The 27,260-nt window shown below is 46.6% G+C and overlaps 1 protein-coding gene across 2 annotated transcripts in view; it reads left to right on the top strand.

Annotated features, from left to right (window-relative positions):
* FLT3 (fms related receptor tyrosine kinase 3) overlaps positions 1-27,260 on the top strand; it is a 581,742-nt gene that overhangs the window by 18,119 nt on the left and 536,363 nt on the right. The gene's annotated exons all lie outside the window — the stretch shown is intronic.

The raw sequence follows: 27,260 nt of genomic DNA, 5'->3' as shown, positions 1-27,260 counted from the left end.
CCAAACAATCATGCGCATTTAGCATGTTCTCCACTGGGTTGTAATGCACAGCCTGGGTGGAGATCATGCACAGGCTCGCAGTTCCCATCTGATCGCCGAGCCAGGGTCCTCAGACCAATCACGACACTGCTGTCTTGGTGATAGCAGAGTCGTGATTGGCTTAGGGGAGCCTGAGTGCTTCCTGCTTCTGGGAGTGAAGAAGAGCAGAAAAAAACGAGAAGCATGTGGCGTAAACAGGTAAGTGATCTTTATTTTTATATTTCATAAATTCAGTAGCAGCCGCCACTGATACTGAATTGGATTCTGGATGCTAGGAATGATTAGAACAAATGTAAGACCGATCTTCAATGCCGATTCTGGCTCATAGCATATTAAACATCAATGCCGATTCTGGCTCATAGCATATTAAACAAGGATGTATGGCTGATGGCGTTGAACGCTACCAACAGGTCTAAAAGATCAGCAAATAAATTGTTTTTTGTGGTCCCTTAAAACAAGTTAGGAATCCTTGGCCGGTAGTCTCTTCAGGGTGTAAGAAGAGCAAATACAGAATTGCCTTCAACTTGCAAAATGAAGAGATTTACTAGAAATGCATCAAACATTTTTTTAAAAAAAGACACTTTGCTAAACAGTCTGTGCTGACTTATGATCCGGATGTCATGAGGTCTCTGCTAATGTGAATCTTTTAAAGCTCCAAGCGGCCTTTCAAGTTGTGCATTGCTATTTAAATTAATCAATATTATTCCATCTTGCTGATTGTTTGGAATTGCACAGTTCCACTGCAATCCAGTAATTGAAAAAGATTCACAGACTCTGCAGTGTTCATTTGTTCGTGTACCATAGATCCGAGGATATTTGTGGACCCATTGACGTACATACCATACGCCTGAATCATTCTCAGCAGAGCCTCTAATGCTAAGCACTTGGACAGAAACATGTTGAACCGTCTGGCCACTACGAAAGTAATCCTCCAAGTGAAACACGCTTTGCACTTCCCATAATATTCTAAGCAGAAGCGTGTGGCAAATATACCTCTGGGTGATATGACACATTAGGAAATGGTGTATGATGACGCAATATTTGGAATGCGCAGTTTTTCACATCGCTATTTCGAAACTATCTCCTCCTTATCAGCATCTCAGAGTACGAGGGCGTGTTTTTTTTACAGATAATTTACCTTTTAAAATTTTTATTACCGGTTTGTGTGTGTGTTTTTTTTGTTGCTCAGGGCAATGTAATATGCCAGGGTTGACATTTATGCAATCCCCAGTCCTCCCCCAGATGACAATTATGCAAGCAAACCCAAATCCTTCTCGGTAAAGTAAAAATGGTGTCGATGAGCAATGCAAGAGTAGATTCCACATTAGTGAAGCAAAACCTCTGCATGCTCTTTTACAACGCCACAGATACCTGCAGCACACCTTGACTTCAACAACTGAGTAACAGCACTGTTAAAACCCCCAACAACAGGAGGGAACTGTAAAAGGAAGGAGGGGAGACGTGAAGGCAATCTCCCAGGTGGCTCTGGGGATGTATGTTAGATCTAGCAAGTGGCATGTTACCACAGGCTTGTGAAGAATGCATCGCCAGGCTGGTGCCACAAATAATGCCCTCTGCCACAGCTGTGTTTAATAGCTAAATGACTGGCAATGCCACGTATCTCACTTACTAACAGTGTCGTTGTTTTCCACGTTAACTTTGCAGATTTCTAGGCTGACTTTGGCAGGAATAGTTCAGAACTTGCAGCACAAATTTGAAGGGTATATTTCAAATACCACGGAAAATGGGTTTCAGAGGCTTTGTAAAACGGGAATTGTTATGCTGTATGGTAGGTTGCATGGGGACATTCCTGAATTGCTTGAAGCTCACAATCTTTAAATGACCTTAGAATGTTTTCAGGGCAATACTTCGAAACCAGTGCTACCTCACATGGAGACATGACCAAGAGTGCTGCTCTCTCCCTACGATTTGGGTTAGAGGTATGCATTCTTTGAGAAATGTACGACCTGGATTCCATCTTTTATGACATGCTCCAAAACGTATCAATAACCAAGCTACTACATTAATAACTAAATAAATAAAACACTGTCAATGTCCCCTTTTAACAAAGTAAATTCTACCCAGAATACGTTTTCCCTATTACCTTTCCATGTTATCCCAGGCATCAGAAACACCATTTCTACTTTTACATTGCCCTTTTTACTATTATATTTAATGGTCGGTGCTTAATTTGAGCCAGTGGTTGCTGTTGGGGGTTCCACTGGCACTCATTATTGGGACACAAAAAACAAGACCTGCCCGGTAAAGACTTTTTATTTTTATTAGCACAGTGAACACGTTATAGCCAGTGACCCTAGTTCTTTCAAAGCTGTTGTATTTTATACTGCATATGCGGCAAATTTTTGCCATTCGCCAACCGTCTAATGTCACTAGCTAGTTGAAAGAAGACTCCTATGTGTCTAAGTGTTTGTGAAAGTGTTTCCCTAATGATCTGTCTCCCAAATAATATATACAAGGAAGAGAGCTATACAGAACCAAATAGTTATGGTACCTGTTCAAAAACCACAGAAATGGAAAAAAGGTGAGGGGGGACTGGCAGTGCCTCACGGAAGTAACCCCAACGAGGATACGCAGACAGGTACTCGCCTGCTACCTCACGTTCTCATCATAGGCAACTGCCGCCCAAAAAGGAAAAGAGGGGAAAAAAATTAAGAAACCTCAGATCAATCCCAAAGACTGGTGTCTAGTGAAACTTATATTCTAATTTGTGTCTGTGTTCAAAAAATATAATAATAAGAGTGCCGACCCAAGAAAGGGAGACTGAGTCTGATCAGGACCCACATCAATCCGAGTTAAAACCGAGCGAGACTACACTGGCTGTATGATTCTTTATTCTGTGCTGTGTGTCTGCTCATTAAAACCAACATGTTTCGTTGCCTGTTTAAATTAGCGGCAACTTCTTCAGGGCTAGGGTCGACTGGCCTCTCTGCGTTGCTAGTTCAGAACAGTAATCTATCTTTCTGCACCTGAGGGAAACACAATTAAAAAACACATTCAGTTTTTCACCCATACTGCTCATATTGGTCCTTCAAACATACATGAAAGCGATTTGTATCTTCGCTAACTTGCTTAAACAAGACGGTGCCTGCAACACCTGTGACATTCATATTTACCGTGAAGATTGCTCTCGTTCAGCATACCTCAACCCTTCGTATAGGTAGATGTGTGCTACATCAAATACTCCTGGACTGCTTGCCCAGTGGCCGCGGATTTGCGTTTCTGAAAGGCACAGAAACACATCCGATGGTTACACATATGGACCGGGAAGTTACAGCCCCCTCTACTTGTGTGCCTGTTGTCAACTATGCTGACGCTCGTTACATCGTTGCTGAAGGCTGCTACTGATGTTTACCACCTTTTGTTGCGTCCCCAATGTGTGTTACTTTCATAAATGGTCTAATGCGCTCTGAGCCCCCGCTCTGCTCCCATACATCCAACCTCCTCACTGCAATTGACACTAATGTCTCACATTCACAGCCAGTGTGTCGGCAAGATCCCAGTGCTGCTGGTCCTTCGGTAACTTCCGCCCACCATGAGGGGAACGCCTATGTCTATAGGTAACCCGCTAGTGGGTGTTAAGTCAAATCAAGGAGTCCGCAAGATTCTAACCTCGATATAAAGCCTGAGTTCGATCTCACCTCGTCAGCCCTTCAGTCCGGATGCTACTCGACCTTCATCACGGGCTGGACAACTACTTCCCATTTAAATACGTACCGCGCGCTGCCTGCGCGCATGCGTGGATGCATGTTGAAGTCAGAAGCGGCCATGTTGTGTAAACCGCCGTGGCTGCCTAAGCTGCGCCTTAGTTGTATTATTTCACTGTCGCGCTAGACTCACTTCGGGTATTGCTGAATTACTATATATTCGCCCGGCAGAGTTATAATAACTAGTAACTACACAGTTGGTATAAATTATGTTCATTTAGTTACTGTCAGTTTGTATAAACTTGTTCATTTATTAAACCAACACATGTAGGTTGTCAACGTATGTATTAAATCACCCTTAAGCTGTATCATATGGCCTGCTATGAGGGTGTTGCAGTGCTGAAGGAGCTGCCCAAATCAATAGGAGATCTGCATCCAGCTTGCAAAAATCACTACCCAATTACTCGCATAAGGACACCTGACAAGGATGGATAAGCAGGGAAGGTGTGTTAGTGAATGGGCTATTAGTTCAGTACCTTGTGCCACTCAATGTAATCATTTAGACCCTGTTGATCTGCTTTCTCTTGAAAAATCCAGCGTGCCTCCTTAGTTATTAATCTAGCTTCCATATTGTGGAGGTCCCCCAACACCCGCTCCAATACAACCCAGCGGAGATCTTTGGGGCTATGTCTGGCCGTCAAGAAATGTTGGACCAATTTCATGGTTAATTTATCCACCCGGATGGTACTGAGTTGTTCTTGTACTCTAACCTTCACTTTGCGTGTGGTGAGGCCGATATAGTGGAGACCGCAGGGACACGTCAGTCTGTAAATGACGTTGCTCGTATTGCAGTTGCTAAACATGTTAAAATACCATGTTTTGCCTCCTGCTAAAATGACACTTTTTGTTGATGTAGTAAGTTCACATACTGTGCATCCGCCACATTGATAGTGTCCTGGCGGAATCCCTGTTTCCTTGATCTCACACTTGGGTCGTGAATGCACTAGACGGTCTCGTAGATTGGTAGATCGCTTCAAAGCAAAACGGGGTTGGGGCATAATCATGGTGGAGGTATTCAACAAGGGCCAATGTTTCCTGATCACCTGTCTGATTTGGGTGGACAAGGAGCCAAAGGTGGTAACCACAGGGATACACTCCCCTTTAGTCTTGGGTGTCCTCTCCAAGAGGGCAGCTCGGGGAGTATTCAAGGCTCGTTTTGTAGCCTGTTTGATGACCTTAGTCGGGTACGCTCGTGCCTCCAATTTGCAGGACAAGACACCTGCTTGTTCGACAAAATTCTCAGTGGATGAGCAGTTCCTGCGATATCGCAAGAATTGCCCTACAGGCAGGTTGTCCCTCAGGGCCCTGGGATGGTAAGATCTGTAATGGAAGAGGGAATTCTTGTCAGTTGGTTTCTGATGGACATTGGTGGCAAGTTTGTAATTCGCCACTCTGATGTCTAGATCCAAATAGGTGGCTGTTTTACTGCTTATTGTCCAGGTGAATTTAAGACAATCATCAAGGCTATTGAGCCAATGAAGAAACCTATCTAGGTCAAACTCGGACCCCGTCCAAATACATAACACATCGTCAATATATCTCTTCCAGAGAGCGATGTTCCTCTGGAAGGGATTGGTGTTATGTAAGATGTGATTAGTCTCAAATTGGCCCACGTAGATACATGCCAGGCTGGGGGCGAATGTAGCCCCCATTGAAGTCCCGGACACTTGCAGGTATAGCTGGTCCTTGTAGGCAAAGAAGTTTTTTGTCAAGGCTAGTTCAACGCATTGAAGTACAAAGGTTTGGGGGACATCATAGAACCATTCGCAATCCCCCAGGGCGCGTGCTGCTGCGTTGTGTTATTACTCAACCCTAATATGTACAGGACACTACAGATATTTTAAAAATCTTGGACGACATCGTGTTTGATTCTGAACATCAATTCCTAGTCACGATCGACATAGAATCGTTATATACTAGCATCCCCCAGGAAGCAACGCTGGTGGCAGCAGCTCGCGCCCTGGGGGATTGCGAATGGTTCTATGATGTCCCCCAAACCTTTGTACTTCAATGCGTTGAACTAGCCTTGACAAAAAACTTCTTTGCCTACAAGGACCAGCTATACCTGCAAGTGTCCGGGACTTCAATGGGGGCTACATTCGCCCCCAGCCTGGCATGTATCTACGTGGGCCAATTTGAGACTAATCACATCTTACATAACACCAATCCCTTCCAGAGGAACATCGCTCTCTGGAAGAGATATATTGACGATGTGTTATGTATTTGGACGGGGTCCGAGTTTGACCTAGATAGGTTTCTTCATTGGCTCAATAGCCTTGATGATTGTCTTAAATTCACCTGGACAATAAGCAGTACAACAGCCACCTATTTGGATCTAGACATCAGAGTGGCGAATTACAAACTTGCCACCAATGTCCATCAGAAACCAACTGACAAGAATTCCCTCTTCCATTACAGATCTTACCATCCCAGGGCCCTGAGGGACAACCTGCCTGTAGGGCAATTCTTGCGATATCGCAGGAACTGCTCATCCACTGAGAATTTTGTCGAACAAGCAGGTGTCTTGTCCTGCAAATTGGAGGCACGAGCGTACCCGACTAAGGTCATCAAACAGGCTACAAAACGAGCCTTGAATACTCCCCGAGCTGCCCTCTTGGAGAGGACACCCAAGACTAAAGGGGAGTGTATCCCTGTGGTTACCACCTTTGGCTCCTTGTCCACCCAAATCAGACAGGTGATCAGGAAACATTGGCCCTTGTTGAATACCTCCACCATGATTATGCCCCAACCCCGTTTTGCTTTGAAGCGATCTAGCAATCTACGAGACTGTCTAGTGCATTCACGACCCAAGTGTGAGATCAAGGAAACAGGGATTCCGCCAGGACACTATCAATGTGGCGGATGCACAGTATGTGAACTTACTACATCAACAAAAAGTGTCACTTTAGCAGGAGGCCAAACATGGTATTTTAACATGTTTAGCAACTGCAATACGAGCAACGTCATTTACAGACTGACGTGTCCCTGCGGTCTCCACTATATCGGCCTCACCACACGCAAAGTGAAGGTTAGAGTACAAGAACACCTCAGTACCATCCGGGTGGGTAAATTAACCACGAAATTGGTCCAACATTTCTTGACGGCCAGACATAGCCCCAAAGATCTCCGCTGGGTTGTATTGGAGCGGGTGTTGGGGGACCTCCACAATATGGAAGCTAGATTAATAACTAAGGAGGCACGCTGGATTTTTCAAGAGAAAGCAGATCAACAGGGTCTAAATGATTACATTGAGTGGCAGAAGGTACTGAACTAATAGCCCATTCACTAACACACCTTCCCTGCTTATCCATCCTTGTCAGGTGTCATTATGCGAGCAATTGGGTAGTGATTTTTGCAAGCTGGATGCAGATCTCCTATTGATTTGGGCAGCTCCTTCAGCACTGCAACACCCTCATAGCAGGCCATATGATACAGCTTAATGGGTGATTTAATACATACGTTGACAACCTGCGTGTGTTGGTTTAATAAATGAACAAGTTTATACAAACTGACAGTAACTAAATGAACATAATTTATACCAACTGTGTAGTTACTAGTTATTATAACTCTGCCGGGCAATATATAGTAATTCAGCAATACCCGAAGTGAGTCTAGCGCGACAGTGAAATAATACATCTAAGGCGCAGCTTAGGCAGCCACGGCGGTTTACACAACATGGCCGCTTCTGACTTCAACATGCATCCACGCATGCGCGCAGGCAGCGCGCGGTACGTATTTAAATGGGAAGTAGTTGTCCAGCCCGTGATGAAGGTCGAGTAGCATCCGGACTGAAGGGCTGACGAGGTGAGATCGAACTCAGGCTTTATATCGAGGTTAGAATCTTGCGGACTCCTTGATTTGACTTAACACCCACTAGCGGGTTACCTATAGACATAGGCGTTCCCCTCATGGTGGGTGGAAGTTACCGAAGGACCGGCAGCACTGGGATCTCGCCGACACACTGGCTGTGAATGTGAGACATTAGTGTCAATTGCAGTGAGGAGGTTGGATGTATGGGAGCAGAGCGGGGGCTCAGAGCGCATTAGACCATTTATGAAAGTAACACACATTGGGGACGCAACAAAAGGTGGTAAACATCAGTAGCAGCCTTCAGCAACGATGTAACGAGCGTCAGCATAGTTGACAACAGGCACACAAGTAGAGGGGGCTGTAACTTCCCGGTCTATATGTGTAACCATCGGATGTGTTTCTGTGCCTTTCAGAAACGCGAATCCGCGGCCACTGGGCAAGCAGTCCAGGAGTATTTGATGTAGCACACATCTACCTATACGAAGGGTTGAGGTATGCTGAACGAGAGCAATCTTCACGGTAAATATGAATGTCACAGGTGTTGCAGGCACCGTCTTGTTTAAGCAAGTTAGCGAAGATACAAATCGCTTTCATGTATGTTTGAAGGACCAATATGAGCAGTATGGGTGAAAAACTGAATGTGTTTTTTAATTGTGTTTCCCTCAGGTGCAGACAGATAGATTACTGGTCTGAACTAGCAACGCAGAGAGGCCAGTCGACCCTAGCCCTGAAGAAGTTGCTGCTAATTTAAACAGGCAACGAAACATGTTGGTTTTAATGAGCAGACACACAGCACAGAATAAAGAATCATACAGCCAGTGTAGTCTCGCTCGGTTTTAACTCGGATTGACGTGGGTCCTGATCAGACTCAGTCTTCCTTTCTTGGGTCGACACTGTTATTATTATATTTTTTGAACACAGACACAAATTAGAATATAAGTTTCACTAGACACCGGTCTTTGGGATTGATCTGAGGTTTCTTAATTTTTTTCCACTCTTTTCCTTTTTGGGCGGCAGTTTCCTATGATGAGAACGTGAGGTAGCAGGCGAGTACCTGTCTGCGTATCCTCGTTGGGGTTACTTCCGTGAGGCACTGCCAGTCCCCCCTCACCTTTTTTCCATTTCTGTGGTTTTTGAACAGGTACCATAACTATTTGGTTCTGTATAGCTCTCTTCCTTGTATATATTATTTGGGAGACAGATCATTAGGGAAACACTTTCACAAACACTTAGACACATAGGAGTCTTCTTTCAACTAGCTAGTGACATTAGACCCGGTTGGCGAATGGCAAACATTTGCCGCATATGCAGTATAAAATACAACAGCTTTGAAAGAACTAGGGTCACTGGCTATAACGTGTTAACTGTGCTAATAAAAATAAAAAGTCTTTACCGGGCAGGTCTTGTTTTGTGTACAGTTTACGAGTGGGGGGCGACCTGCCTCTTGACCCCCTAAGCTCCATATTGTTGAGACTCATTATTGGGAACCAGCACTTATTTCTCATCACTTGACCTTTCCCGAGAGAAAGAGAGGGAAAAATACACAAAGGGGAAGGAAGACGAAAGATGTAAAAACCACAGAGAAAGAGAGAAAGCAGGATTCTGTAGGAGTGAGATGATGTGGCAGGAAGTGTCTTGTAGCGGATTAAAGAGCCATGAGGTGGATTCCAGACTACCCAGCATTGATATCTGGCACGCTGACATATAATAGCGCAGGCCACCGGATCTCTGGGCAGGGCTTTTGGCAGGGGCACTACTTCCTTTACAAATTAAGCACTATCAGTTATATGCCCGTTGCTAGTATTTTCTGTCCTAGCGTTGGCATGTATAAACCTATGGACAGATCAATCCAGAACACCATCCTCTGGGACATGAATGTTCCTGCTGCCAGGTGCTTTTAACCTGATGAGTACAGCTGCTTTGTTTTCACTGCTCTCAATTTTCCAAAATTCCGTGCTTGAGCAGCGCCACTTTTTTTTTTTAATTCTCGGATTTGTAGTCCTCATTTTATAATGGAACCAAGAAGACTACAAAACCAGGAACCTAAAGAGAAAGGCTTGGATGTGTATGAATTGCCCACTCTTGGACGTGGGTAGACCTGTGACCTCTGTCCCAAGGTCTTTTGATGTAAGAGCATCCCTAGATTGCCTCACAGCTCTGGCTGACTTTGTGAAAAGAGCACACGTGCATCTCACACTGCAGATCCCTTCAAGCTTCTTTCAACTCCTGCTACTCATTCTGGCTCCTTGGCTCATTTGTGTCTAATATGTTTAACATTGTTCAATGTTTACGTTCACAGCTTATACAGCATTTAATGAGCATGCTTTTTCCAATTTTAAACTCTATAGGGAAGCAATTCTTGAGTGACTCCACAGTTTATATTATTCAAGAGTATAGTATATTTATTTCTTGTTTCTAAGAGGTGAGATAGCTTTCTGAGTCCTGTTGCCGCTCCATCTAGATCTACACATCCTTCTTCTACAGATCTTCCAAACCTTCTCCTCTACACTGTCCTTTGTCCATTTTCTCTAACACGCGGTCGACTTATAGGCATTCTTTTCTGTAACAGGCATTTCCAACATAACGTCTCTAGTTCAAGCAGTGACACACCAACAGCAGCAGCATTGGTAAAGCCAATAGGTTTGGGTTCTAAAATGCAAATGCTTTTTTACAATCATATGCATGTGTCAAGACGCAAGTGCATGCGTGTATCATACTACACGTGTGTGTGTGCCTCACAATGGGTTTGTGCGCATGCGTCATGACACGGGTGGCCATTTATCCTTTACTGGTGTAATATGGCAGATGGCCGTGTTACACCAGTATATGAAACAAATAAAAACAAGTCAAGCAAAATGCAAATAAGTGAGCGAGCAGCTTCGGGATCACATTCCAACTGGTAAATCTGGTAAAATAAAAATAAAGCCTCTCCTACCGCCAACTACTATTGTGTGCAGTTGAATCCTCCAATAGGCAAGCCTGAAGCTGTATCCAATGAAGGTGTATCAAAATTAAACACCTTTGCTATGAGGTCACCCTGGCGGCTCCAGAGGTGTTCCAAGTCAAAACTTTCCAGTCCCAACCTTTAAGGGTTTCTAGAGAAAGCTTCTCTGGGTCAGTTCGAAGGTTCTCAGGACCTCAGGACTGAGGAGCCAGAATTCAAACCTCTAGAGGCCACCAACAAGGTCTAGTCCAGGTCCTGTTGGTACTGGTCACCTCTGAAAAATTGTACCTGTTTGTTTCCCTGTAGTCACACAGGAGGCCATCCAACTGACCTTTGAAGTTCATTCTCATGGGCACAAGAGGGAGCAGTTCCAGTCTTTCGGGTCACAGACATCAGGTCCATCTTCTTCTGATCTTCTGAAGGTCCAGGAAATTTCCTAAGGCGGGTGCATGGGCGTGCCATATTTATGGTTGCTACTCCTACCCACTTTTGCAGCAGTTCCTGTTTGCCATACTGCAAACAATCCCACAGTTCAGGTTTTTAGGCTTCTGCAATCAGGCTACATGGGGTATTCCAGAAGCCCTGTTTTAAAGGCCTATTCTATGGATGTGACAAAAGGGGTTGCAGTCCACAGATGGCATTTACCTTCATGGGCCTGGTATATTTCCCACACCATATACTAGGGACTTATAGGCAAGTTAAATATGTCAATCAGGGGTAAGCTAATTTAACCATGTTGAAATGGGAAGCACAGGCACCTCCTTAGGAAATTTCCTCCTGTTTATCAGGTGCAACAGTGAGAGAATTCTTAGTCCATAAAAAACAGGTGCATAAAAAGGGGAACATTATTGGGTGTGCATTCAGAAAAGGCAGCTTTCCTACAACCATGCACTGCTATCCCACTGCTTAGTGTATCAAACATCCACAGAGCTCTATCAAGGCACTTCTCTTTTGACTTGCCTTATACACAGGTCTCCAAGACTTGATACCTGAGTTGACTTACAATGAACCACCATCATTACATGGCCTCACAGATTAGTATTGGAATATTCACTGTTCTGCAGAGCCTGGGAAACACACTTCTTTCCTATTATGATGTGCACATTAAACCCAGTCCTGACATCAAATAGTGCTTACAATATACTCCCTCCCTGATCTGCGGTATGCACTTGTGTCCCTTACTGAGATAGCTACAGAATGCACCTTTACGGTGCTTTGCAGCGCACCCTGGTGTCTCTGTACTTAACTGATTTGTCATACTGCATTTGTATCATAACTTTCATCTTGTGCTAACAAATGAGCAAAGTGACTTTCTAAATGCTCTCACAAAACACCTCTTTTATAATTTGCAGTGTGTCTCGTTCTGCTAGGGGATGTTCCCTAAGCAAGCATACTGAGATATCAGCAGAATTCTCTCAGAGCACACCTAGATGATGTGCACCAAGAACTAACATCTGGCTCAATAGCCATCTAGAGTTTACAAGGGCATTTTATATTGAGCTACACCATACAATGCTATCTCAGTGTTTACACTTTCAGATAAGCCTTACAATGAACTTCCAGTTTGAAATGATGTATGCACTGCTGATTACTGACACATCCAAGGGGATGACACTGCAGCTCTGTGCATATTTACAAATGCACAAATATCCTGAGGCAGCCACTGAGTTCACCTGGTGTATCTATTTTCTGTCAAGCAGTGCAGACTGTTATCTACATGCTGATACACACTTATAACATTCTGACAAATCTACTTACCTTAGTGCCAACAGAGCTTCACTAGAGATCTCAATCCCATTTCCTTTTCTTATCAGATATCTCAGAGTTTTAATGCACCTTCTGCAGTTATCTGTAGAAGCTTCCCGGATCACTAGTTCTGATCTGAATATGCTGACTCAGTAGTTCATCCACTCTAAGTATGAAACAATTCTTTCTTTTCAGTTGGGTAATCTTGACCATGCAATCATCTGATTTAGAGGAAGTCAGTTTTAACGCATGAAGACAGTGGTTGGTCACTTGAGGTTTGCGGACCTCTGGAGATCTGTAACACTTCCTCAGGGGATCCCTGAATGTTAAGAAAAGCAAATAGTTTTAGCAGATTAATAAATTCTATAAACACAAAAAAACAAAGTGCAACATATAATTCTTTTAAATGCTGTGTGAAGGTGTAATAATTTGAAATTGTAGCCTGACAATTAAGTTGATATCAATAGTGTGATTCATGGTTGTTGTGTATGATTGGTGGTCTCAAATTGAGCACACGGTTATTCAACAAAAAAAATTGAGAATGAAGTGGGAGAAAAGAAAAACAAAGGGGCATATTCTCAAGGAGCTATCGCCGAGTTTCGGCACTTTGGCACAGCCAAAGTCGCGATAAAGTTACCGCCTCATTCACAAGCTGGTGCAAACAGCCGATACCACCAGTTTTCCAGAAATAGCATCCACAAAAAACATCGCCACGGATGACCCCGGCAACTATCGCTAATGAGATGCAGAGTAGGCGTTCCTGAGCAAAAAAGGCGCGACAACACCACACCACAACATTTTCAAAGACCAGCCAGTTCAGCGATAAGAACACAAAACATACGATAAGGCGCGTTAGCAGCAGGAAATTAACACCTGCTCTGACCTGGTGCAAAGTCAGACTACAACCAGCACCAGAAAAGGGAGCCCAGCCCAGAGCCACACCTGACCAACAACAGATGCCATGGAGCCAACGATCATGCAGCTCGGACACCCAAGAGGGCCAGAACACCCACCGCCACCCACCCCCATACCACCCTCCACCCCCCGGGCCCCACCCCAGGCACCCCCCACCTCCCCCGGACCAAGAGATTGCGCATCAACATCACAAAATCATGAACAAAATCATTTGCCTGATGCCACAGAATGACAACAACTAACAGTCATGTGAGTACAGAAAAAGCAGAATCAATCATTCACCATTGAGAGTCCGAACAAAATATCACAATCAAATTTCTCACCAAACAACTATTTGGAAGAGTCATGGCGGGTCATCCCTGGACAATCTGTAAGTGACAGCCTGTAAAACAATATCCCAGATAAGAAGGTGTGTCAGGCACTCATCAAAGGACAGAGAGAGAGAGAAAGAGAGAGAGAGACTCACCAAGGAGCGCAAGGACAATCGGGCCCTTGGCACATACATGCCAACGGTTGCGTGTGTCTTGCTATTGGTGCACCCAAAATCTAAGGCCTGGCAACAATTTCAGCACGAAGGCCACATCGCATTTCAGAAATGCAAGCAGTAGTCAGACTAAAATTAGGCATTAAAGCTCCTTTGTCTCAATACACAAGGCGGAAGGACATCCGAACCTCCGACCTTAGTCTCCAATGCGCCCGGCACCCCCTGAGTGAGATACCATACCAGACTCTGGCGACTCCCACACCACGAACTGCGCTAATGAAAGAGCAACGTGTCCACACCCCACACACACTTGTCCCTGCTCGAGCTAAACCTACATGGCATGCCCCAAACACATCGGTAAAAAGACTACCCATACGTCCAAACGTTGAACACATATACGACTCATTGATCCGAGCTATGGCATATCGTCCACAGAACTGCCGCCGGTCTGAGGAGTGCCGGTGGTACAAGGCCAATAAACGCAATGGCAGGCAATCCTGTGCACATGCACAACCCCAGTCATGTGGAACTGTACCGTGCACGAATGCTGCATCTGTTGGGAGCTCTGCCAATGGCAGTTTTGCGAATCATTTTCCGTCTGAGTTTCAGGCTTGCGTACATCACATGCGTCCAGCCATGGTTCCACTGTCGATCATGCACATTCAAGTGGCCCATGGAGGTCTGCCTATCCAACACAACGGTAGCTGAACTGGATTATGACTTGTGTGTGTGCCCCCTGTTGGCCCATGAACAGGTGTGCAACTGGGATACCCGGGCACGGGATGCCTTTATATGTGGTGTATGTTCTGGCAGCAGTGGATGGGAGATTGCACAAGTCATCTTGTGCAGTGACCACATCGAGGCGCTCCCCTATTGGGCTGTGTTGTGGAATGGTGAAACTGCGTGGTCGGAGCACATCTGTGTGAACCAGTTGATGGATTAGCTCTCCCTCGAGTTCCTTGAATTCGAGAACGACGTACTTCTGGAACTGATTGCCTATGAAGCAGCGCTCGAATTCATGGACGAGTAACTACCTTCCTGCAGCCACAACTGATTGAGATCCAGAGCTGCACAGCGTCGTCTGGCAAAGTTCCAAAATCTGACATACTGCTGCAGGGAGACTACACACATGGCAATGTAGCACGACATGTGACCTTGTTGGTCCCTTTCACCTGCTCACTGTCAGCAGAGCACACAGTAGGCGCAGTCCAGTGGTACAGCTCCATGCAGATCCCATGGGCTGTGAGTCCTGTCCCCCGACACGGGGCATGGAGCAGATGCCAAACATCACATGACTCAACCAGCAAGGCAAGGTGGGCTGAGACCGTTGCCAACCATAAGCATATGTGTTCATTTTTGCCACCCCATTCCTTGCAACTCGACACGTTCCCATTCTGCCTGTCAGTGTCTTAAGCATTTGCCTGCCTGTTGTGGCCCATCACTTGCCCATACTGACAGGCACATGCTAATAAAGTCTACGCAACTTCACCAGTGTACAACTGTGATGAGTTTTGATTAGTATGACAAATCGTGTGCCTCAATGAGCATTGCCCGTACACAGGGAGGGACAGACTGCCTCTGGTACATAGGTGGTGAATCCCTATTGGCAGCTCCACCTCTGTGAGCCAGACATTGTGTTTGGGATAGTTGCTGGTAGACCTGTGCTCTTACGTGTCTTTAGCAATGTGAGTATGGTGTCCAACTTCTTGCCATGTGGATCAATATGATCCATTAAAACAAGCTGTGTCCACACTGATGTGTGTGAGTATGTCATGTGGAGAGATGTTCTGTAGCCACAGGCGATGGGGGACACTACTTCAGGCGGGCTACCTATTCTGACATTTACACACACAGCCCTATATGATACATGGACATGGGGCTACGTTGGAGATGCACGATTGTTGTTCATGTGCAATGAGGCCACAGCTAGTTCCAACCTTCCCATTCATCTAATTGACCATGTGGGTCAAGCTCAGACATGCGCATTGATGACATTTACCAGGGTGTACCTTTTAGTGTAATCAACGTCCCTACATTCATCCATACTTATACACGTGAGTGAGCATAGACATTACACATCTGTGTGATTTGGAATGTTTTATTCACATTCTGGGGAGTCTCGGAGCCGAAGGGATACATGGCCAGTTCAAGCCTACATGACATTGTTGCCCAGTGGTGGGCCAACCAGAGTCCTTGGGGGAATGCCAAGTTAATCTGAAGAGGAAGAGTTCAGTCCACAGCCAGATTGCTGTGTCATTGGTACAAGAGCAGATATGGCAGTCCATGTCGGGGTCCAGTTGAATGTCGCAGAGTGTTCCGGGGGACAGTGGGAAGTGTTGTTCCAGGACATGATGCATAGGGCTGAACCATGCAGGGACAGGCCATGTGGCGGGTACGAATGGTACTACCTCTTTCCTCACACAGTGATTACCTTCCACATCTTACTCCTCTGAGATGTCGTCTGTGTCCGGTGTGTCGGGTGTGTGTGGTGGTGTAATGGCAGCATCACTGTGGTCCACTGACACATCAGGGTACGAAGGTGATAGGGCAGCATCACTGTGTGCCAATGACACATCAGGGGGTGGAGATGTGTGTGTCGAAGTTCCAGCAGCAGTTATCTGGGACATACTCTGTGGCAGCAATGGCAAGATGAGGATCTGCTAGGCCTGGAAAATCCCAGCTACATGTCGCTAGTGTTCAGCCGTGGCAGCCCTACTTCCAGCCTGCATCCGCTCCATGGTCTCCATTGTCCTCCGTATCTGTACCAACTCCGTGCTGTCATTGCTGAAGCCTGTCTGGCTAGACAGTTCTTGTATCCGAGTAATGGCCCCAGCGAGGTTAGCCAAGGATTGTCGGTGAGCATGGTGCAGACAGGGGGTGTCCGTTAGGGACTGTACGTGGTCCCTGATGGGACTCAGACACCCACGTATGGCATCGAGTTTGGCTGCCACGAGGTCGAGACCCACCCGCAGCTGATCAGCCAACTCCACTTGGCACACTAACACACGGCGTTGGAATTCCATGTGTTGGTCGTGGGGGTCCTATGGGTGAGCTGTGGTGGTGTGTGCTTCCTGCTTTGTGGTCTGTGCAGGGTGTGGGCTCACCGCGATGCAGCTGGGCTGCCCTGCTCCTGGGGATGGGGTGCGGAGGCTGTCCACGAGCCGTTGGAGGGTGTCTGGGTAAATGTGCAGGGTGTCCTCTTCATTTTCACTGTAGAGATGTGTGGTCTGCTCTGCAGTTGATGTTGATTGTCCATCTGCAATGTAGCGGGGAGGTGCAGGTTAACAGTGTGTTCCATGTATGTTCACGCATTGTACATGTTTACATACAGACTGCATGACAATGTACATTGTGACTGTTTTGGAAGAGCTGGCTATTTGATGGGAGACAGTGGACATTTCGACTACATGACGGATGTGATGTTGTACTCGTATATTATCATCTCACAGCGTCATGCAATGCCAGATGTGATTGGCCCATTTCTACGCATGCGCGCCACCAGTTGTGTCCTCTGTTCTGTGGTGTAAGTGTTGCACTTTGTACCACATTGTCGTCAATGTTGATGTGCTGTGATTGCTATGTGTGTGTGCTGCATTGTTGCCGAGTCGGCCCTGCGGCTCTGATTTGGCGTCCCCTTATCCCTTTGAGTCGGTGTGCCTTTGACTTGTGTGCTTTTCGGGTGCTGTGATGTTTGCGACTTGGGTCATTTGTGCCCATGGACATATTTTGTACTCTAGTGCATTGTTTGTCTGCAGATGTGTTGTTGATGTCATGGGTTGTAGGTGCACGTGGATGTGTCAGAGTGTGACCTGCTCCTCTACGGATGTGGTCCACACTCAGCCACCTCAAAGTCGCACCATGTCATGTATTGTGACTGCAGCCATGCCATCTGTCATGCAGTGTCACGTCCATAGTCCGTGTGGCTCACAGAGCCGCTGCTTTTCTGGATGCAGCACATTTGCATGGGTGGGTTGTTGCATTGGCAAAATGGAGGGGGGCCCATTTGTGCACATTGTGGACGGGGGCCTACTTGGTGTTTCTATGTGTGCTGCAATATGCCAAGGGGGTCAGGGACATGTTCCACACTCATTGTGGGTGTGCAGTGTGCTGTGCATGATTGTGTATGTGTGCCATTGTACCCATCTCCCTCCGTCCCCCCAGGCCCTGGTCGGTACTCACCCTGTTGCTGTTGGGTCAGGTCATATCAAGTTGTGTCCAGACCACCAACTCCTTGCACAGTCTCTGCACTGATGACTGTGGCCACCATTTGCTCCAGCTCATCCAGCTCCTCCTGAGGCGCAGGAGACCTACCTCCAGTTACCTTTGCTGCCTTCCTGTTGGCAGCGAGTTTCGCCTTGGTTTGGCTGTGCACTTCATGCCAGCGCCTCTTGACCTCCTCCATTGACCTCCTCGATACTCAGACTGCATTTACGTTGTTGACGATGGACTACCATATTTCCGTTTGTGTTGCCAATGCGGGAGTGGAGGTGGCAAACAGTTGTTGGTAGTGTTCTATTGCCTCCGTGACTATGATCCGGTCTTCCTGCGGACTGAACCCCGTCTTCCTCTTCCTCTTCTCCTTGCCCTTCCCCGAGCACGGGGTTCCTGGCTGGTCATCCGTGGGGCTTGTGGGGTTTGTGTTGTCCTCTGCAGTCAGTCCGGGTGCATCCATGGTGCTACGCACTTTGATTTGGTTTTGGTGTTCTTTTTTTTTGCTTTTATAGTGCATTTTCCTGCATGATGCGTGGGAATTGCAGGCCTATGGCTGGTTTTCGCAGATTTTTGTATCTCGCTTGGCCTCATTGCAGCTTTTTTTGCATTCGTGTTTTGCTTTTTTGCGGCATCGCATTGACTTTGTCGCAGACTTTTGACGCGTTATCGTGAGCCTATCGCATGGTGCTTGAGAATGCCGCGTTACCACGGTGTTATTTTCCCACGATAGACTGCGATGTGAAGAGTTGCGTTAAGCTACTTTTGCGGTAGTTATCAAACGATCTTGAGAATATCCCCCAAAGTGTTATGCTAAAGCATGCAACTCCAACCTTTCGTATAACGAGAGCTACTTCTGATTAATTAAAATAGTTCTGAGCTACTGTCTTTGACAGTTGTTGCAGTAGTGACCACATTAGAGACAATCATGGTAGTGACTGAACCTTGCAAGTTTACTAGTAGAAGCCACCCATATACATGTCACAATACTGAGTGATGCATGTTGGTCCTGACATCCTCAGCGTGGTTTTCACCAACTTTTTGTCTTCCTCCTCCTGTGTGTTACTGACATCGTTTTTACTGGCCTCAGGACTCTGCACATTTTACCACTGCTAACGAGTTCTAAAGTTCTTGACTGCTCTCCCTAATACTTGGTAATATTGGTTTCCACCTAATTGGCACCTTTAATTTACTTGTAAGTCCCTAGTAAATTGGTACCACATATACCCTGGGCCTGTAAATTAAATGCTATTAGTGGACCTGCAGCACTTACTTAAGTAGCCTTCTAAACGTGTCTCAGGCCTGCCGTTGCAGCCTGTATGCGCAGTTTAAACTCCCATTTTGATCTGGAAAAAATACACCTCTTACCAGGCCTAAACCTTTCTTTTTAATACACATAAGTGACCCCTAGGGTAGATCCTAAACAGTCCATAGGGAAGGGTTCAGTGTATTTAAAAAGTTGAAGATGCACTTTTATCTTTTATCTTTTACATGTCCTTGTAGTGAAAAACTCTTACATTTGTTTTTCACTATTGCAAGGCCTACCTCTCCAATAGGAAAACATTTGGGTACCTTATTAAATTTTATAAGTAATACCTTTCAATTGGCAGCAAGTAGGAAAGTCGAGTTTTGTTTCTAAATAATTGTGATTTAAAACCCTCTTGAAAGATAAAGTTGGATTTTAGGTCACAATTCTGAAAATGTCCCTTGTAGAAAGTTGGCAATTTCTTGTAACCATTTGGCGCCTGTATCCTGGGTCACATGACTAGGTGTAACTGGCAGTTAGTCTTTGTATACTGCTCTCAGGCAGCGAGACAAAAGAGGACTAGGGTTTTGCAAGATGGGCCATCTCTGTCAGGATGTGGGTGGGGGCTGTCACCTACTACACATGCACATCACAAAAGCTCTGCCTCAGCATACTCACAAAGGGTTTAACACTATTGTTCCCCCAGACAAGCTGGGGCCAGGGCAGTTAGGCAGGACATTCCAGACACCACTGCGGGGTAAGGGATCTTGATGCTTCTCCAACTTCAAAGTGGGCACAAGGTATAAACAGTGGACACTCAGACCCAACGTTTGAGTACAATACTGGACCTGTGGAAGACTCAGAAGAAAGACTGCTGTGCTACCCTGCTGCAAAAATGACGTCTCTGCTGTCCTTCTACTCTGCTGCCCTGCTGCTCTGTTGCCTGAGGGAGAAGGACTAGACCTGCACCTTGAACCCAGGACCACCAGTGTGACTCGAAGGGTAAGTTGACTGGCTTTCTGATCTGAGCCTCAGGGACAGGAAAGGCTCCAACAATCTTGAAGCTTGCACCTGGACTCAAGCTGATGTGAGCCCTAACCCCCCCAAGTGGTGTCCCTCCAGTCCTGGACCTTCTTAGTAGGGCTAAAACTGCTTTGCCAGCCCAGTTGTGGCCTCATCAGAACTGACACAGCGCAACTCAAACCCAACACGGCTGTGTGCAGCACCTCATCAGAACTGTCACAGCATGAAGCAGCCCCGATGCAAGCCCGTATTGCAGCCTGCAAAGCACATCGGAATAGCTGCTGTGCGATGCATCATCGACGCAGACCTCGCAGCCTCTCATCAGAACAGATGCAGCACGATGCAGTCTCGACGCAAGCTCATATCGCAGCCCTTGGATCACATTGGTACTATGGGTTCATGACACATCCTCCACTCAAGCTTACATCGAAGCCCTCGCTGCTCACCGGAACCACAGCTGCATGATGCATCTTGATCGCTTACCTCACATTGCTTCTTAGGACTGCCGTTGCGCAGCGCAATGCTCTCCAACCAGGATTTACGGTACTTCTCAGTGGGACTAACTATGTCCCTTTATAAAGCCCGCGCTTCATCGGGAACAGCCAGAACTTGTGACTTTGTCCCTGTCCGGTGCGACCAGATTACCACAGTTGGCACTTTGTGCTTTTAAGCACTAATTTTATCTAAATCTTTAAAATTGCATATCTCTGATTCTGCTAATTGGATTTTGCTGTATTGTTGTCAAATAATTAGTTCAATTTTAGTCTCTATTTGTCTACATTGGTGTTGGATTTTTGTTGTGTTATGTTTTCACGTTATTACCATTTGTAAGCTACATATTGCCTCCAAGTTAAACCTGACTGCTTTTGTGGCAAACTTCCAGAGTGTGAGGAAATGAGAGCACTACATAGTGTGGTTATGCAACCTCACCATGTAATACTCTTACCAACCCCTTTAGGACCCTTGGGTTTCCTCTGTCAAACCCTCAGCTCAATCCTGGGTAGCTGTGGCACTTAACAGCAAGGCTTACATAGAGGAACAAATGTTGAGCTTTTAAACAGCACCTAAAAAATCGAAGAAAAAATCGACACAACACTTCAAAAAAAAACAACACCAGTTTTTAAAGAAAGGCTGTATTTTTATAAGAATGGAGGTGCTAGAATTAAAAAGATCCACCAGAGGGTACCGGAGATATAGATTTTACAAGCAATAATAAACCAAAGCAGTTTCACTCAACTGTGAACAAGCCTTGGCAAAGTTAACGAATTGGACACTTAAAGACTTTTCCAAGGAAAACCTAGGTGTCCATGTGGTCAGTTTCTAGTGCTTCGGGCCACCAACGGAAGCAGGGAGTTAGTCTGGGGGACCAGTAAGGTCCTCAAGAATAGTTATCTTCCAAGAAGAAGCAGTACTTCAGCAGTTTCAGGTGCTTTATCCATGTGGAGTGGTCCAGATGCAACGGAAGAAATATGCTGAAGATGCTCTAAAGATGCTGTAGATGTGACACGGTCATCGGGGGTCTTCCTGCAGGGGTTCTTCAGTCCACGAAGATGGTGAGGGTACCTTGGTTGCAGGGTCAATGGCTCACAAAGTCCTCTATGGTCTGGCTGAATTCCAATCACCATTTGACTACCAGTCGCCTGTTGTCGTGGTCACAGGCCAATCCTTTTTAGGTCGATAACTTTCCTCCTGAGGGTCCCAGCAACTTTCCGACAGCACTCCTGGGATCAGTGAACTCGAGTGCAATTCTGTGCGTTGGGTCTTGGTCCTCAGTGATGCATGGCAGCAATGATGGCAGCTTGAGGACTTTAGGCTACCAACTTGCCCCAGAAGGTTTCTTCAGCTGTTGTGTCCCTGTGCTGCGAACGGGAGGCCAGCTGGCTGGTCTTTGGAGTTCTATTGGCTTGACTGGCTCTGTCCTTTTCAGTGCAGCCTCTCTTTGCTGGTCCCTCCGTACTACAGGGCAGTCTTTCTTCAATTCTTCTTTCAAGTCGGTCAAGATCTGAGGTCTGAGTGCCAGGTGTGCCCTCTTTATGCTCGGAAAGTGCCCTCAGGGCAGGATGCGCTTGGGAGCCAATGGGCTACCAGTTTCCCTCCCATCTGGTGACCACTTCCTGTGGAGTGTGGAATTTAGCTATCCCAGGATGCACCATTCTGCCCATTCCCAAGATGGCTAGACCCCCTCTCCACGTGTACAGACCTCACTAGCCCACCACGGGGTGTGGCTACCTCAGGGCTACACACCCCTGGGGAAACTGGTTTAGCAACTGGCTTCCCTTCTCTGCCTCCCATGTACCCTGCCTTTAGAGCTCGGTAGGCCTGCCAGAGGAGGTGACATATACACATGTCCAGCGGAAGTGGTGTCCTTGCCATTGCTTTCAATAGCAAAGTTGTGCTAGCAGAGCACAACTGCTCTACCAGGCAGCAGTGGCAGAATGGGAGACTTGTTTCACTTGGGGGACCTTCAGAGTGGCACAATCAGGGCTGCAAGTCCTGGAGTACACCTCTAACTTACATGCCCTGGATATCATTTAGTAGGGGCTTGCAGGTAAGTTAACCATTTCCAATTAAGTACAGCCAATTTGACAAACACTTTGGGGTCGCAGCACTGGCACTGAAGTCTGGTTATCAGGCCTCAGTGCACTCTTAGGGTCGAAAAAACAGCAGCATCAATTAAAAAACTTCAGGGTGACCATACAAAAAGAAGCATTTCCTAACATGAACCCCCCCCAGACGAAAGGTGATGAGCAACTAACATTTTTCCCAGTGACTTTCATCATCTAAATGGAAGAACCTGGAGAGGCTACCTGTGTTGAATGGTCAGTCCCAGGTCGGTGCTCAACTGTGAAATCCATCCACTTTAGGGAAATAGACCCTTTTAACAACTTGGGATTCTCTCCTCACCTCTGCATGAGCAATTTGAGGGGGGATCTATGTTCTGTTTGAAACTTGAAGGGAGCCCCAAACAGGTAGAGTCTTAGCTTCTTCAGGGACCAAACCACAGCAAAGGCTTCCTTCTCAATGGCACTCCAATGCTGCTCCCTGGAAAGGAGTCGCCTGCTAATGAAGGCAACTGGATGATCTTGGCCCAAATTCTTTACTTGTGATGACACTGTACCTATCCCATGTTCAGATGCATCTGTAAGGTCGATAAACTCTTTACTGAAAACAGGGGCCTTTAAGACAGGTGCTGAGCACAGTGCTTCCTTGGGAGTGTCAAAAGCCTTTTGACACTGCTCGGTCCAGATAACTTTTCTGGGCTGCTTTTTGGAGGCCAAGTCAGTTAATGATGCTACTATGGTACCATAACCCTTCACGACTCTCCTATAGCATCCAGTCAGGCCTAAGGAGGCTCTGACCTGGGTCGTGGTCTTAGGAGGGTCCCATGCCAGGATGGTCTTGATCTTGGGCTGGAGAGGTTGAACATGGACTCCATCAACGTGGTGGCCCAGGTACACAACACAGCTCTGCCCTACCTGGCACTTACTTGCCTTGTTAGTCAGGCCTGCCTGCTGCAAGGCCTGCAGCACTTTCCTTGAGGTGGACTAGGTGATCCTACCAGGTGGAGATGAATACAGTTATGTTGTCAAGATAAGCTGCACTGAAATTCTCCAATCCTGACAGTACAAATTCATCAATCTCTGGAAGGTGGCAGGGGCATTCTTCAACCCAAAGGGCATCACTTTTAATTAAAAGTGGCCTTCAGGTGTGTTGAAAGCAGATCTCTCTTTGGCTCCTGGAGTGAGGGCAATCTGCCAATAACCTGATGTCAGATCAAAGGTGCTCAGATATTTAGCGGCCCCAACTTATCAATGAGCGCATCAGCTCTTGGGATCCGGTGGGCATCCCTCTTCGTGACTGCATTGATGTTCCTGTGGTCCACACACAGATCCTCATCTCAGTTTTCCCCCTTCAGAGTTGTGTTTGGGCTGGCCCATGGACTATTGTAGGTTCAATCACCCCAGCTCCATCAACTTGGCAACTTCAGCCTTGATTCTGGCCTTGACCTGGTCAGACAATCTGGAAATTTTACTCTTGAGAGGCAAGCTGTCACCGTTCTCCACATCATGGGTACACCATGTGGTCAGACCTGGGATCAGAAAGAACAGTCCAGCAAACAGTTTCAGCAAGTGAAAGCAGGTCCTTGTGCCAGCTCCCCCTGAGACACTTCTCTTGTCCAGCTTGTCGCAGTCCTTCACACTCTTCTACCAGTCTACCAGCTGCCCTCTGTTTGTGCCTCCTCTGCTTGCTTCTTGCTCTGTTTTGCCTTTTCTGCTTGTTTTCCCTGGCGTCTGTTTTGCCTTTCATGCATGTTTTTCTGCCCATTGTTTTGTCTTTCTGCCAATCTCTCTGCCCTCCATTTTGCCTTTTGTGCTAGTTTTTCTGCCCCTTATTTTGCCCTCTTCTGATATGTTTTGTCTTTTCTGTTCGTTTTTCTGCCCTCTGTTTTGCATTTCCTGCTTGTTTTTCTGCCCTCTGTTTTGCCTTTCTGCTTGTTTTTCTGCCCTCTGTTTTGTCTTTTCTGCTAGTTTTTCTGCCCTTTATTTTGCCTTTCATGCTTGTTTTTCTGCCCTTTGTTTTACCTTTCTGCCAATTTCTCTGCCCTCCGTTTTGCCTTTGGTGCTAGTTTTTCTGCCCCCTGTTCTGCCCTCTTCTGCTATGTTTTGCCTTTTCTGTTAGTTTTTTAGGTCGAGGACCGTCCGGTCTGCCGAAGGCAGAACCGGAAGTCGGAGATTTAATGTTTTGGAGAAGAGGGGCTTGAACCCGCCCCTCTTCTCCCCTCTTCTCCATTGGCTGGCCTCTTGAATGCTGGCCAGCCATTGGAGAAGAGGCTTGGTCACTCCGAACAGGGCCCGTCCTTTTCGGATTCGGGGGCGTGTTTTTTCGTTACTTTTCTAATTATCTCCTCCAGCCAATGGCAAGAGGAGAGAAAAGAAAAACACGCCCCCGAATCCGGAAACGCTGCTGCCTTTCTCTGAGGCATTTCTGCTTCGCCTCGGAGAAAGGCGTCAGTGTTCACCTCAGCCCTGCCCCACGTGACCCCTGGCCCGCACGCGATCTGTTTCTTCATTACACTAGTCATCCATTATTTCCGTCCAGGCCTCTTTGGGTCCGTTTACCGCCTGGGCTTCCCGCGCTTATAAAGGCAGGTTGTTCAATCTGCTCACCGCCTTTCCTCCCGCCAAACCACCCTCTGGCATTTTGTGACCACAGGCTTCTCGGGGTGCTTTTCGGGAAAACTGCAGCCTCGCGCTGCGTCTATGCCATTGACGGGTCGCAGAGCCTTTCATATGGAGGCAGAAAATGTCCAGTGGCAAAATGAACCTACACTGAAATCTAGGCATCTCTGTTTGACAGCGCCGTGTGATCCTGGTCAAATAACTTCACTGCCGTGTAGTTCGATTTCTGCCAAGTCTGGGCACACTCAACGATGTAGGGGTTAAATGCCGGCAGAAAGCCACTCCCTCCTCAGCATTGTGAATATATTTAAATATATACATACATTCCTCAAACGCCTCTCATAGTAATTGTGTTTCAAACCAGGCCCTGTTTTGGTAACCTGTCTCTGAACTGTCTCCAGTCTGTCTCCAACCCATGAAGGAGACCGCCCCGCCCCTCCCCTCTACAGCGGGAGGGCTGGTGGCCACGGTTTTACTCCCCCAACTTTTGCAGCCTCCAAAGCACACCCCCTCACAGCCGGCGAGCCTCCGTGACACACGGCAGTGATCTCACCACTTCACCGCTGCCCTGCATTCTTCCAAAGACGGGGAGTGTCAGGAGCGCAGCCCCCCACTAGCTCGGTCCCAGCACTGCTGGAGACTGTCTCCAGGTGAGTGAAGGGAATGCCTCTACAAAGCGGGGGTCACGCAGGGCGCTTCAAGCGGTGTTTGCAACTTTATTGCGATCTTTATGGTCACGCCTCTGTATTTGCACGTTATATAGCGCTAAACATAGCGCCGAGCTTTAGACCATTCTTTCCTAATTGTATTAGATGTTAATAGTGAGGTAATCTTGGTCACATCATGAACAGTTCACAGAGAGTTGTTAGAATCAAATATAGTCACTGTGTTCCTCGAGAGGTGTGGGTGTAGGCTGGCCCCCAATGCTGGGGTCATAGCGCCTAACTGTTGCAGTGTAACTGAAGTGCTACTGTGTACCGGCGCAGTGCAATGCAGAGTTTTATAGCTGTGTGTGTATGATGCAGAGCTGTGGTTTAGGGTTAATGATCCCCGTCGTGTGGTGCAAGGCAACCGAAACAATGGTTTGATGTACTGTGCTAGGGTTGTGTATCTGTGCGATGTGATGCAGTGCAGAGGTGTTTAATATCTATGCAGTGTGATACAGTGTGTAACAAAACAGTATTGTTTATCTGTGCACTCTGATGCAGAGCCATTTGGTGAGGAGCCAAAGATTGAATGGGTGATGACTTTCCTGTCTCCATCTCCTGTTGCCGCCATCCATTTGCACATCGAGCTTCATCTGTGTGTGTGCGTGTGTGTGATTGTGTGCGCCCGTGCACACGCGTGTGCTCCCACCGACACTCGTGTGTTTATAGGCCAGGTACATCTATCTATACCCGTGTCCTTCATAGGAAGCTATGTTGGTGTCGTTTCTTTATGTAAAGCAATCTTTTTCGATTTATCCGCATTGCTGGTGTCACAATGTCTACCAGGGCTCCTGTAGCAATACGAAAACATATTGCGTTGGTGCTTTGAACTTCACTGTGCAACTGCAGTAATAAAACCGGAGCAGTCCGCAATTAGCATTTCTAATTTTAAATTCAAATATGGTTAGCTCTATTTACCAAACCATGTTAAGAGCAGCGTCTGGCCAGTTATTCTAATAAAAAACAGGATATATTTTGCTCTCAGATTTAGGATCTGGCTCCCTTCAAATTATACTTCACTTCCTGTTGTAAAAAAAATAATTACTCATGAAATCTTAATCTTCATAGAGCCTGTTGAGGGGTTTGTCAGTTGATCCAGCAAAAAGTAAATATGTGTTAAATTTTGAGGTTACTGTGTGGCTCTATGTGTGTGTGGGGGTGGCTCTGTGTGTGTGGGGGTGGCTCTGTGTGGGGGTGGGGGTGGCTATGTGTGTGTGTGTGTGGGTGGCTCT

Source organism: Triturus cristatus, chromosome 8, assembly GCF_964204655.1.
Source record: "Triturus cristatus chromosome 8, aTriCri1.1, whole genome shotgun sequence".
NCBI lineage: Eukaryota > Metazoa > Chordata > Amphibia > Caudata > Salamandridae > Triturus > Triturus cristatus.
Note: the sequence above shows the minus strand (reverse complement) of the source record. Positions and strands in the feature narration are given on the sequence as shown.